This window comes from Musa acuminata, chromosome BXJ2-1, assembly GCF_036884655.1.
Source record: "Musa acuminata AAA Group cultivar baxijiao chromosome BXJ2-1, Cavendish_Baxijiao_AAA, whole genome shotgun sequence".
In the NCBI taxonomy this organism is placed as follows: Eukaryota; Viridiplantae; Streptophyta; class Magnoliopsida; order Zingiberales; family Musaceae; genus Musa; species Musa acuminata.
The window spans coordinates 17564965-17577685 of NC_088338.1; positions in this window are offsets into that span (position 1 = coordinate 17564965).

Below are 12721 nucleotides of genomic sequence, written 5' to 3' on the forward strand. Positions count from 1 at the left end.
AGTCCCAAGGGCTTGGTACGAGAGACTTAGTTCTTTTCTTATTAAAAATAATTTCACAAAAGGCAAGGTCGATACTACATTGTTTATCAAGAATTTTAAATATAATTTTCTCATTATTCAGATTTATGTTGACGATATTATCTTCGGTTCTATGAATGAATCTCTTTGTGAATCTTTTACTAAAACTATGAATCTCGAATTTGAAATGAGTTTGATGGGAGAATTAACCTTCTTCTTAAGCTTACAAATTAAGCAACTAAGCAATGGTATCTTTATTAGTCAAACTAAATATGCTTTAGATTTACTAAAAAGATTTAATATGGATAGCTCAAAAGCTATCAACACTCCTATGAGCACCTCCACTAAGTTAGAAGTTGATGAAAGTGGAGAAAGCTTCGCGGTAGCATGCGCTATGGTGGCATGTGTTGAATCTCATATTTTGATGATGAAATCAATTATAAATTGTTTGATCTAATCTATATGTTGAGAAAAGTGTGTAGGATTAACTACGATAGCAGTAAGACATAAAGTAAATGTTGTGTCGGAGTCAAGCTCGAGACTTCGTTGGGAGTTCGAGAGTTCGTTGAAAGTTCAGACATTTATCGAAAGTTCAGACATTTATCGAAAGTTCTACCGGAACCGACCGAGAAGTCCAGGAGCTTGCCGGGAGTCCGCCGGAACATTGCTGAGAGATCGTCGAAAGTTCGCCAGAAGCTCGCCGAAAGAACAATTGACATACTGAAACAAAAATGCTTTGTTAAATGTCTTAATTATTGTAGTTAAAACTTAAGTTGAGTTAGGATTGGGAGATAATCCAACTAACTCAGTTAGGGGTTTATTGGGCCCTTAACAAGGCTGAATTGGGCTAGTTGAAATAGCTCATTCAGCACCTGAAGTCACGAGCGACGGTGGGATCGCCTGGTGACCTAATCTCCCAGGTGGTCTGTTAGGATTAGTGGATTAGTGGGGGGTGTGTGAATTAGTGGATTGAAACTTGTAAGTTTCAAACCGTTTACTAGCGGTGCCACCGCCTGTCGGTGGTGGTGCCACTGCCCGACCTTTCGGGTGCTGGGCGGTGCCACCGCCCATCCTTACGGGTCACTGGTTGGGCTCCAAATTTGGCCCAAACTAATTCATATTCGGGCCTAATTGGCCCCTAACCAGGTTATAGGATTAACTCTTAATCCTAACCCAAATTACATACAAACTATGAAATTAAGGCATAGTCCTAAGCAGGTTTTTAACCGGCAACGTCAAGTTTCCTTCAGGTGAGCTTTCCAGCGAACTTCCGACGGACTTTCGATACACCCTCGGATTTCTTCCGGCGGACTCCCAGCAGGCTCCAGGTCTTGTGGCGAGTTCAACGAGTCTTTGGCAAGTAGCCAAACCTTCTCAGTGATCTCCGCGAACCTCCGACGATCTTTTCGGTGGACTTCCAAAATCTTCGGCAAGTCCTCGATTCCTTCTTGGTTGGTTCCGGCAGCACTTCCAATGATTCTTCGGACTTTCGACAGACTCTCGAACACCTATCGAACTTGACTCCGGTAGACTTACTTTATGTCTTTAAGCTATCATAGTTAATCCTGCACACTTAAAACAAAACTTCGATCGAGACAATTAATCCTAAGCAATTAATCAAGTTGTTTGGCATGTTATTGGTCCCTCGACGCTTCGTCCGATTCTTCGGCACATCGTCCTTTCGTGCGGCCTATTGCCCAATCGACTAGTTGACTCTGAAACTTCGATATCCTTGGCACAATCTCCGCTCTTCTTGGCCCGATGCCCGAATCCTCGGCCCGAAGCCTTCTGTCGATACGTCAACCGATCCACCGGCCAGACGTCCAATCTTCTGACATGTTTCTCCGGCGCGACATGATTTTCCTACTTTAATTGTCTGATCCTGATCAAAGTATCCTGCGTCACTCAAAACATAGATTAAATCATAAACATATATCAAGTGGTTTCATCATCAAAATACGAGATTCAACAATCTCCCCCTTTTTGATGATGACAATCACTTGATGACGGCGTTAACCTTAACTCCCGAAGTTTAAACAAACTCCCTCTATCAATTTGGCTTATTGATAGAAACTCTTGGATTCAAAACTCCAAGCAACATATCATCATAAACTTATGCATAACATGTCATGTCATCATACTTCTCCCCCTTTGTCATCAACAAAAAGGAGAAGTTCCAACTCTTATGTATTTAGAGATAAAAAGTTCAAATCATTGCATAATAAATATAGTATCAAATTTTATCATCATGCAATCTAGTAATTAAAGATGTGTAAGTTTAGTAACTGTTTGCTTCTCTTTAGGCTACAAGCTAGCAATTTTTACGATATGCAAGTTTTGCTACATACAAGCTAGCAAAAATTTCTAAAGCAAATGCAAGATAGCTTTCTTGTGTAAGCTCATGATTCTTGCTTCCTATTGCAATGTGCAAGTTGCAAGTTTTGTTTCTTGAGATAGGCAAGATAGCACTTTTGCAATTTTTGTTTCTTAAGATAGGCAAGCTTGTGATGTTCAAGATAGCAAGCTCTTTCCTCTCTTTTGAGAAGTGTCATTTTTACTTCTTTAGCAAAATGCCAAACTAGCAATAGATAATGTTTTACATGAGGCAAGCAAACAATTTGGCAAGTGTTACATTTGCATCTTCTCTTTAGATGTACAAGAAGGTAAGCAAGTTTTTATATTTTCTTGACTTGTGCAAGCTAGCTAATTTCTCTTTGAGATGACCCTTTACATCAATTCAAGATAGCACATTAGCAACTCTTTCTCTTTGAGATGACCCTTTACATCAATTTCTAAATCATGACAAAGGTAAGTATCAATCTTATTTATGTATCATTATGTTTTTAAATTAAAATATGCATAATTTCAAAACTTTACATTTGTATCCTTACTTCATGCATTATACAAATAAATTAATCACTATGGGCATATCATACATGATAAATCATTTTGGTAACAAATCATAGCATTTATCAATATTTTGATCATGATACCAAGCATTCATCATTTAGAGCATTCATGATACATATTATATGCAAATATCATCACAATAAAAAGCAATTGCATACATAATTTCAAATCATAAATGTTTTAAATCATGATGGTATTAATTTATCAAATTGCATCCTACCATGCATGATCAAAACTTCTCCCCATTTGTATTTCATGCATAATTTCATTTAATCACATTAGGAATATCAAGAAGAATTAATTGGGTGATGAGATAAATATTTTATGAATACACGGAATTGTATAAAAATCATATCATAAGTGTTTCATGCATTCATATCATCACATGAAGGAATATCAAAAAAAATTTGGTGATGAGATATTACTTCATGAATACAATAAAATTCATATAGCATATCATGGTTTATTAGAATTGTCTTCTTTTTTGGTAAATAGCAAAAAGAATAGTTGGAGAGCAAGATCTCAATTCATGCATATCAAATATTCAATCATCAAAATCATGATTCATCTAGAAAATTCTCCTCTTTAAATATTCAAAGAGAGAATCATGATGAACAATCTTGATTTACATAAAGTTTCAAAACATAATTATTAAGATCATGAATACTAAAAGACCATGAAACATTTCGACAAATCTCCTTTTAAATAGAAAACAATCTTGATTCATTCAATAGAAAATTCAAATTATAATTACGAGAAATCAAGATCATGATTTTAATAAAACTCATTAAATTCAAATCATTTTCTTAATCAATGAGATTCATAAAAATAATACAAATGGATTCATCAAAGTCAATAAGATAGAGAAAAATAATTTTCAAGAAAAATACTTTTCTCTATTTAGTTGTTTCATACAAGCATGCCTTTGTCCTTTTTATGCCAATATATATATATATATATATATATATATATATATATATATATATATATATATATATATATATATATATACATCATCAATCATTTAAGATCAAAAAATAAATTTTGTCATAAAAACCATCAAGATTCTAATCATTATTTCAATCTACACATCATGAGAACAATAAATTTGCACTATAGACAATCTCATGTTTTATCATTCAAGCTAGCATATATTTTTGCAATTAGCAAGCTAACAATTGCCTTTTTCTTTTATAACAGTGATTCAATCATATCATGCGATAAACATATCATAATTACAAAAGAGTATTGAATCATAAAGAAAATCAATTTATGCATAAAATGTTCCAAGCATCAAGGTACATTTTCTCAAATTATGGGTATCGAAAAATCAAGAGAAAATAGCTTAATTATTCATTTTGGAAAATGTTCTCTTTGATAAAACGAGAGAATCATGATTAACAATCTTGATTTATAAAATGAATACTCAAGTTATAATTCTAAAAAATCAAGAGAAATCGTGATTCATTTTAACAAATCTCCTCTTAAATAAATAATGTAAAGAATTCTTAGGAAATCATGAAAAAGGTAGAATTCATTCAATCTTGTAAGAGAACAAGACATTAATTCATGCATATAGAATCTTGACTTAAGCATAAGAAATCTCAATTTACAAATTTCGAAAAATCAAGATAACGCTCATTTAAATCATTAAATCAAGATCATTTTTAAGAGATTCACAAAAGTGATACAAATAGATTCATTAATTTCCCTTTTTGAAAAATCGATAAAGTCGAAAAAATAATTTTTTTAAGAAAAACCTTTCCATTTGTTAGTTGTTTTAATTCATGTGATTTATTTCATACATGCATGTTCTTTTCTTTTATGGCAAATAAAAACATGCATCAATGTTTAGGATCGAAAAAAAATTTTCACAAAAATCATCATATATAACTTTTAAAATCTCATGCATAAAATCGTCAATCATGGTATCAAAATATTTAATATTTTCATTACATCATTATGCATTGTTTTCATTGAACATAATTTTGAATGATTCTTATAGATAACTAAAACTTCTTTAGTTTTAATTTATGTGATTGACTATATATTAGCATTCTCAAATTTTGTTCTTATTTCAAAACCATACATCATATTTGAAAACCAAAGACAAGGTTCATAAAAAAAATCATCAAGCCTTCCATGCAAAAGCCATGCATCATCATTGAAAATCAATATGGAAATCATCAAAATACACATTCTTGCTTCTCAAGCACATACATAAGATTAATCTTACTAGGTATACAAGCATTAGATTTATATCTAACATTTATTATATTAACATAAAACATATAATTTTCATTGTCATTTTTAAAATTATGAGCATGATCATATTTTTATATTTTCATTTTTAAACATTTAATTTTTAAGAAAATTGATTCAAAACTAAATTACAAAAAAATGTGCATTATGAAAAGCATTATGTAATTTCGAAGTAAATTAGGGGGATTTCGATTACCTCATCATTAAAAGCGGTTAAGACGTAGTTTGCCACCTCACCTTTGTTGATTTTCTGCTCGTCTTCGGAGGAGCTCGATTCATCCCAATTTGTGTTCTTCTTCTTGCGTTCAAAGCAAACAGTTCCGTTCTTTTTATTATTTAATTTTTATTTTATTAACTTTTTAAATTTCTTTGCATGTTCAAATTCACCATCACTTGAGCTTATGCTCAAGTGATCTTCATATGTTCTATGTCCCAAATCCTTCGTTCTTTGAAAGGTTGTTTTGTTCATCATGTGTATTGTGCACAATTTCATGTCATTAACGAACCAATTAGTTCTTCAAGTGGTAAGTTGTTTAGGTTTTTAGCTTCTTGTATCGCAGTTACTTTTGAATTCTAATTTTTAGAAAGAGAACGTAAAATCTTGTTTATAAGTTCAAAATCCGAAAAACTTCTACCAAGTGCTTTTAAACCATTGACGACATCCATAAAACAGGTGTACATGTCAACAACGATTTCGCTTGGCTTCATTCGAAAGAGTTCAAAATCATGCATTAAAATATTGACCTTTGAAACCTTAACACTACTTGTGCCTTCGTGTGTGGTTTCAAGAAAGTGCCAAATATCGAAAGTCATTTTGCACAAAGAAACCCGATTAAACTCCGCTTTATCTAAGGCGCAAAATAGAGCATTCATAGCTTTAGCATTTAAAGAAAAAGTCTTCGTCTCCAAATCATTCCAATCTTTCGTTGGAAGAGAAGATCTTTTAAAGCCGGATTCGACAATATGCCATAAATTCAAATCCAAAGAAAGTAAGAAATTGGCCCCTAACCAGGTTATAGGATTAACTCTTAATCCTAACCCAAATTACATGCAAACTAAGGAATTAAGACATAGTCCTAAGCAGGTTTTTAACCGGCAACGTCGAGTTTCCTTTCGGTGAGCTTTCCAACGAACTTTCGACGGATTTCCGATACACCCTTGGATTTCTTCCGGCAGACTCCCAGCAAGCTCCCGGTCTTGTGGCGAGTTCAACGAGTCTTTGGCAAGTAGTCGAACCTTCTCGGTGATCTTCGCGAACCTCTGATGATCTTTCCGATGGACTTTCAAAAACTTTGGCAAGTCCCCGATTCCTTCTCGGTTGGTTTCGACGGCACTTCCGATGATTTTTCAGACTTTCGGCTGACTCTCGAACACCCATCGAACTTGACTCCGGTAGACTTGCTTTATGTCTTCAATCTATCGTAGTTAATCCTGCACACTTAAAACAAAACTTCGATCGAGATAATTAATCCTAAGCAATTAATCAAGTTGTCCAACATGTCATTGGTCCCTCGACGCTTTGTCCGATTCTTCGGCACATCGTCCTCTCTTGCGGCCTATTGCCCAATCGGCCAGTTGACTTCGCAACTCCGATATCCTTGGCACAATCTCCACTCTTCTTGGCCCGATGCCCGAATTCATGGCATGAAACCTTCTATCGATACGTCGACCGATCCACCGGCTAGACGTCCAATCTTCTGACATGTTCCTCCAGCGCGACATAATTTTTCTACTTTAATTGTCTCATCCTGATCGAAGTATCCTGAGTCACTCAAAACATAGATTAAATCATAAACACATATTAAGTGGTTTTATTATCAAAATACGAGATTCAATAGTGGTCTGGACGGTGGTACCACCCAGACTGGGTGGTGGTACCGTCGGTAGTTAATGCTGCCACTATGGTTGGCGACATAGTGGCATGTATTGAATCTTGGATTTTGATGATAAAATCAATTATAAATTATTTGATCTAATCTATATGTTGAGAAAAGTGTGCAGGATTAACTATGACAGTGGTAAGATATAAAGCAAATGTTATGCCAAAGTTAAGATCGAGACTTCGTTGGGAGTTAATGTTTGTCGGAAGTTCGGGCGTTCGTTGAAAGTTCTGTCGAAACTGACCGAGAAGTCCAGGAGTTTGCTAAAGAAGCTTGTCGAAACTCGCCAAGAAGATCATTCGTCGGAAGTTCTGTCGAAACTGATCGAGAAGTCTAGGAGCTTGCCAAAGAAGCTCGTCGGAACTCGTCAAGAAAATCATCGACGTACTGAAAGCTCACCGGAAGAAAAATTAACGTATCGGATCGTCAGGTGGTGGTATCGCCAGCAGTTAATGTTGCCACTATGGTTGGTGACATGGTGGCACGTGTTGAATCTCAGATTTTGATGATGAAATCAATTATAAATTATTTGATCTAATCTATATATTGAGAAAAGTGTGCATGATTAACTACGATAGTAATAAGACATAAAGTAAATGTTGTGCCGGAGTCAAGATCGAGACTTCGTAGGGAGTTCGAGAGTTCATCGGAAGTTTGGACGTTCGTCGGAAGTTCTACCGGAATTGACCGAGAAGTCCAGGAGTTTGCTAAAGAAGCTTGTCAGAACTCGCCAAGAAGATCATCGTAAAGTCCAGGAGCTTGCCGGAAGTCCGTTGGAACATTACCGAGAGATCATTGGAAGTTCACCGGAAGCTCGCTGGAAGAACAATTGATGTACTGGAACAAGAATGCTTTGTTAAATATCTTAATTATTGTGGTTAGAATTTAAGTTGAGTTAGGATTGGGAGATAATCTCACTAACTCAATTGAGGGTCAACTGGGCCCTTAACAAGGCTGAATTGGGCCAGTTGAAATAGCTTATTCAGCACCTAAAGTCATGACCGACGGTGGCACCGCCTTGACACGGACTTAGCTGGTTTTGCCTAAGTCGTGCGGCACCCTTGCGTGTCCGTCCGCAAAGGTCAGCCTCCCCAAAGACTCCCATTGTCCCTTAGGACCAACAAAAGGGAGAACAGGCAAAAGAGAACGCCTCAATTGGGATCCACAAGCAAACATGTCCGAAAAACACTTCATAGACAATGCAAATTACAAACAGACTTTACAAGCTCTGAACAGTGGCACAACAAAGGGTAAAATGGTCCATTACAGACCGAAAAGCTCTCGCACGTGTCCACATGACACAACCTTTATTTACAAGCCTAAAGAGGCCACCACCCAACTAAAATGGGACTTATAAGCCTTCGGCCGCCCCTTTACATTCTGTACAGGGTATGAACATGCCAAAAGACACGGACACACATAAGCATTAAATCCAACATCTTGTTGAGAAGTTTGTCCGTGACATTCTCCCCCACTTATCCATTCGACGTCCTCGTCGAAGCCTTTGTGAACACTGCAACTCTTCGCCTTTGCTGAGTCTTCAATCTTCTGCTCCAGCTGCAATGCACCTCCTGGCTCCCAGCTGCTCTCCGCTGCTGTTTTCGAGTAATCGAACCTTTGATCTGCCATGCTGCTTCAACTCGCCAATGACTCTGACTCTGGTGTGGGGTTGGCTGAGTTGTGTTGATCCTCGTTGATTCCTGCGGATCCACCAAATGAAGGAAAAGACCATCCTTACTGCGCCAGTCTCTCAAAATCTCCACATGCTGCTTGAACTGGGTGGATGCTTGTTGGAGCTTTAACGAGCATCGCCTCGCAAACTTCTGAAGTTTTGGGTCCTTCCTCCACAAAATCTGCTCATTGACTCTTCTTTCAGTTAGTTGTCACATCCAAGTAGGTTCGCATCACTTCCGCTTTCGATTGGCATTTCGTTGGGAAATGAAGCGGACAATCTACTCTCAGTAGCACTGATCACCGTTGGTGAGGATTTGACAACTATTGTCTTCCATTATCTTCGAAGGGTCTTTGAACTTGTGCAGAGCTCCTCTGCTGGATAGATAAGAGAATTGGGGTACTCGGTTTCGCCCATTCTCTTAAGAGTTGAGAAGGCAAAGGTTACTTGACTTCGCCCGCCTCCTCGAGGTTGTACTTCATGCATCGAGCTGGTTACTGGTCTTCGCCCGCTCTTTGCTCACACTTCTGAAGCACTTGAAGTGTTTGCACTCCTTGCATTGAGTTAGTTACTGTGATTCACCTTCTCAATGCCATCGAACTTCTGGAATGCGGGAAGTTTTCACCCCAACTTGGAGTAATTCTCTGATAGATGAGGTCGCCTCTGGGATTGTACCGTCTTCTCCATCAACCCTGCCGCCTACTCCACTGAGTAGCAAAGGTACAACACCGCGTACTGCCTGCTTCGTTCCTTGGTCATGCACTCTTGCATGACCCGAAGTCCTTCACTTACGGCTATCTTGATGAGAAACTGTTGACACCGGTCTTACGAAGTTTCTTGGCCTCTGCCCTTCAGCCTTGTCTCGGTACTTGGAGATTGCCTCTGCATGCTCCACCTCCTCGGCCCCTTTCACGACCAAACGCTCTCCCTCCGTGAGAGCAAGGGATCAATGACTTTCACGGAAGTCCCGCCTCTGCGGTACCATGGCGCTGCAATGCCCATGGCCCTACTATCCGTCGCCTCGCATCTGCATCCCTTTTCTTCACGATCAGTAGACATGTCTCCGTGGCACTCCTCTGAGTCCACCTCCATTCTAACTGATGCTTGATTTTGGGTAGCTAAGTCCCTCTGGACTCGACGTCGCTTCCTCGCCCCTTTCGACCCCCTGCTTCAACACCTCTGTGTTCTCCAAGCAGCTCCTTCTGGTCGATGGAAAGACAGACTGCACTCCCATGCATGGCCTCTGCCATCGCATTGTAGGGTTTGCACCGATTCTGTTCTCCATAGCTTCCTTGGTAGCAACGTTCGCTTACTTGGCCTTGTCCTCTGACTTGCCGGGCTCCCTTAAGCGAATATGAGCTCTGGAGCAGTCCAACTCTCCAGCTGCTTCGATCATACCTCTGCATGATCAAGTCCCTCCCATGGAACTCACTGGTACTTGCATTCGAACTTTTCCCTTGGTGGAACCCAGCCCCCATATGCTGATGACCAAGGTTTTCATCCGATGCAAAATTCGGTGCATGCCCGGAAGACCCGCCTCTACGGTACCATGGCCTTCACTCCTTGAATCCATAGCCCTTCTTGTCGTCGTGTTGTTCACCAAAGCGGAGCTCCCAGTAGCTCCCGATCATACCTCCATATGATCTCATCCCTCACGGGACGAGTTGTGTGTATCGCATTGCCACGAACTGTTCCACCACGATCCGCTGCACCATGTCGCCTCCTGGTGACATCTCCATTGCATTCTGATCCTTGGGGAATAAACTCGAATTGTGAACCCTCCATGTGTGGCCTCTGCCAATACATCGCAGGGTCTCCTCCACCTTCGATTTTGTTCGCTCCTTTGGCAATCGATCTTCATCCACCCACTCTTGGGTCACACCTAGATGAAGCACCGCTCTAGGACAGTCCATCGCCTAGTAGCTCCCGAAGTCCGCCGACTTCGCTGTAATTTGTGCACCATTGCCTGGATCCTGGGCCTCTGCCCCTACCAGCACAATCTCTGCTGCGCACCGCTTCCTTCCTAGCAACTCGAATGGCAACACTGTGGCATATTCTTCAAGAGTACCCGCCTCTGCATCCTCTTGCCCCGTGCTAAGGCCTTCTGAACTCAACTTCGCCTCCGCAAATTGAGTCGCCTTAGTTCCTTCATCAAATGCTCCTCCGAAATAAGGTGCATGTGCCCCGAAGCTCCCTTCGTCTTTGGCACCATGCAAGATGAGTCCACTCCGTCAGAATGAAGGACCCATGGAACAACATGATCCTGCTCTTGCCTCTGCAAGAGCTCATGTCCTTGACCTCTGTCTAAGAAAAGCACTGTGCCTCTGCTCCATGTTCCAACTTCTCTGCTGGCTCCCTTCATGCGGCTTGGGTACTTCGCCAAGTTACACCCAAGTTGCTCCGCTCCTCGTTTCTGCATTGAGTCAATGGTGGCCCTCGCGCCCACCATTCCACGGGTCAGCCCTCCCTTGAGTCCGATCTCCACATCGACTCCAAGTGTGCCTTCATTTAAGTTGCTTCAGGTCGCTCCCCCACTTGATCTCGCAATGCATCCACCAATGCATTCTCTCGAGCGAGATCATGCGACGACTCCTCGCCGCTTGCTCAGTCCATCGAGCTTCGTGGAGTTGTTGTTTGTGAGGTACTCCTCCTCAACATGTGAAGTCCGTCTCACATGATTCTCCCTCTGGAGTGCCGAGACTTATCCCTCCTGGATAACTATCCCGTTGGAGCAACATCTCTCTTCGTTTCGGAGACCCCCATCCCCTTGGACTACTCCGATCTGCTGAACAAACTGTGCATTGTTCTGCCTCCTGCAAACGCACTTGCTAGATTGCGACTCCCCGTCAATACAGCCCCCACTGCACCCCTCAAGGTCTAGCAACATGCTGAACTCGTTGCACACTTCAGCCTCCTCCGGACGTATCCTTCGCATGCCGAAGAGAAAGTTTCAATGCTCCATGGCGCCGAGTCTCGGCCGCCTTGGGATGGCCACGGACATTCCATCGTCCGCATACAAGCCCATGCATGAGTACCAAATTCTTCGAGTTAGCAATTCCCCTCCCCTCTGTGAGCTTTGCATAACTCTTTTGGTCGTTGAGCAACTCATTCCACCTTGGATGGTCTCATTCTTGCCAAGCGCCTCGCTTGCCTAGAGCACCATCAAGTATAGTTGTCAACGTTGAGCCGTAGCTCAAACTCAGCCACCCCAACCTTTGTGCGCTCCACATTCCTCCAAGCTTGCCTGTTCTCGTGGTGCCTCTTGCGCGAAGGGTTGGCCATTCCTCCGAATGCCAATCTCAGATGCCCGCTCCTCTGAGCGACTCTTTTCCCTACATCTCCATGCCCGTTTTCCCCCAAACGGTCGCGCGTGTGCTGACTGCCCTCAACGCAGCCCCGCTAGGTCCCCCACGTTTGCATGCTAAGTGTTTCTATGAGTGCTTGTCCCACTCTGATACCATATGACACGGACTTAGCTGGTTTTGCCTAAGTCGTGCGGCACCCTTGCGTGTCCGTCCGCAAAGGTCAGCCTCCCCAAAGACTCCCATTGTCCCTTAGGACCAACAAAAGGGAGAACAGGCAAAAGAGAACGCCTCAATTGGGATCCACAAGCAAACATGTCCGAAAAACACTTCATAGACAATGCAAATTACAAACAGACTTTACAAGCTCTGAACAGTGGCACAACAAAGGGTAAAATGGTCCATTACAGACCGAAAAGCTCTCGCACGTGTCCACATGACACAACCTTTATTTACAAGCCTAAAGAGGCCACCACCCAACTAAAATGGGACTTATAAGCCTTCGACCGCCCCTTTACATTCTGTACAGGGCATGAACATGCCAAAAGACACGGACATACATAAGCATTAAATCCAACATCTTGTTGAGAAGTTTGTCCGTGACAGCCTGGTGGCCTAGTCTCCCAAGTGGTCGGGGCGATAGTACCACCCAGACTAGGGGGTGGTACCGTCGACAG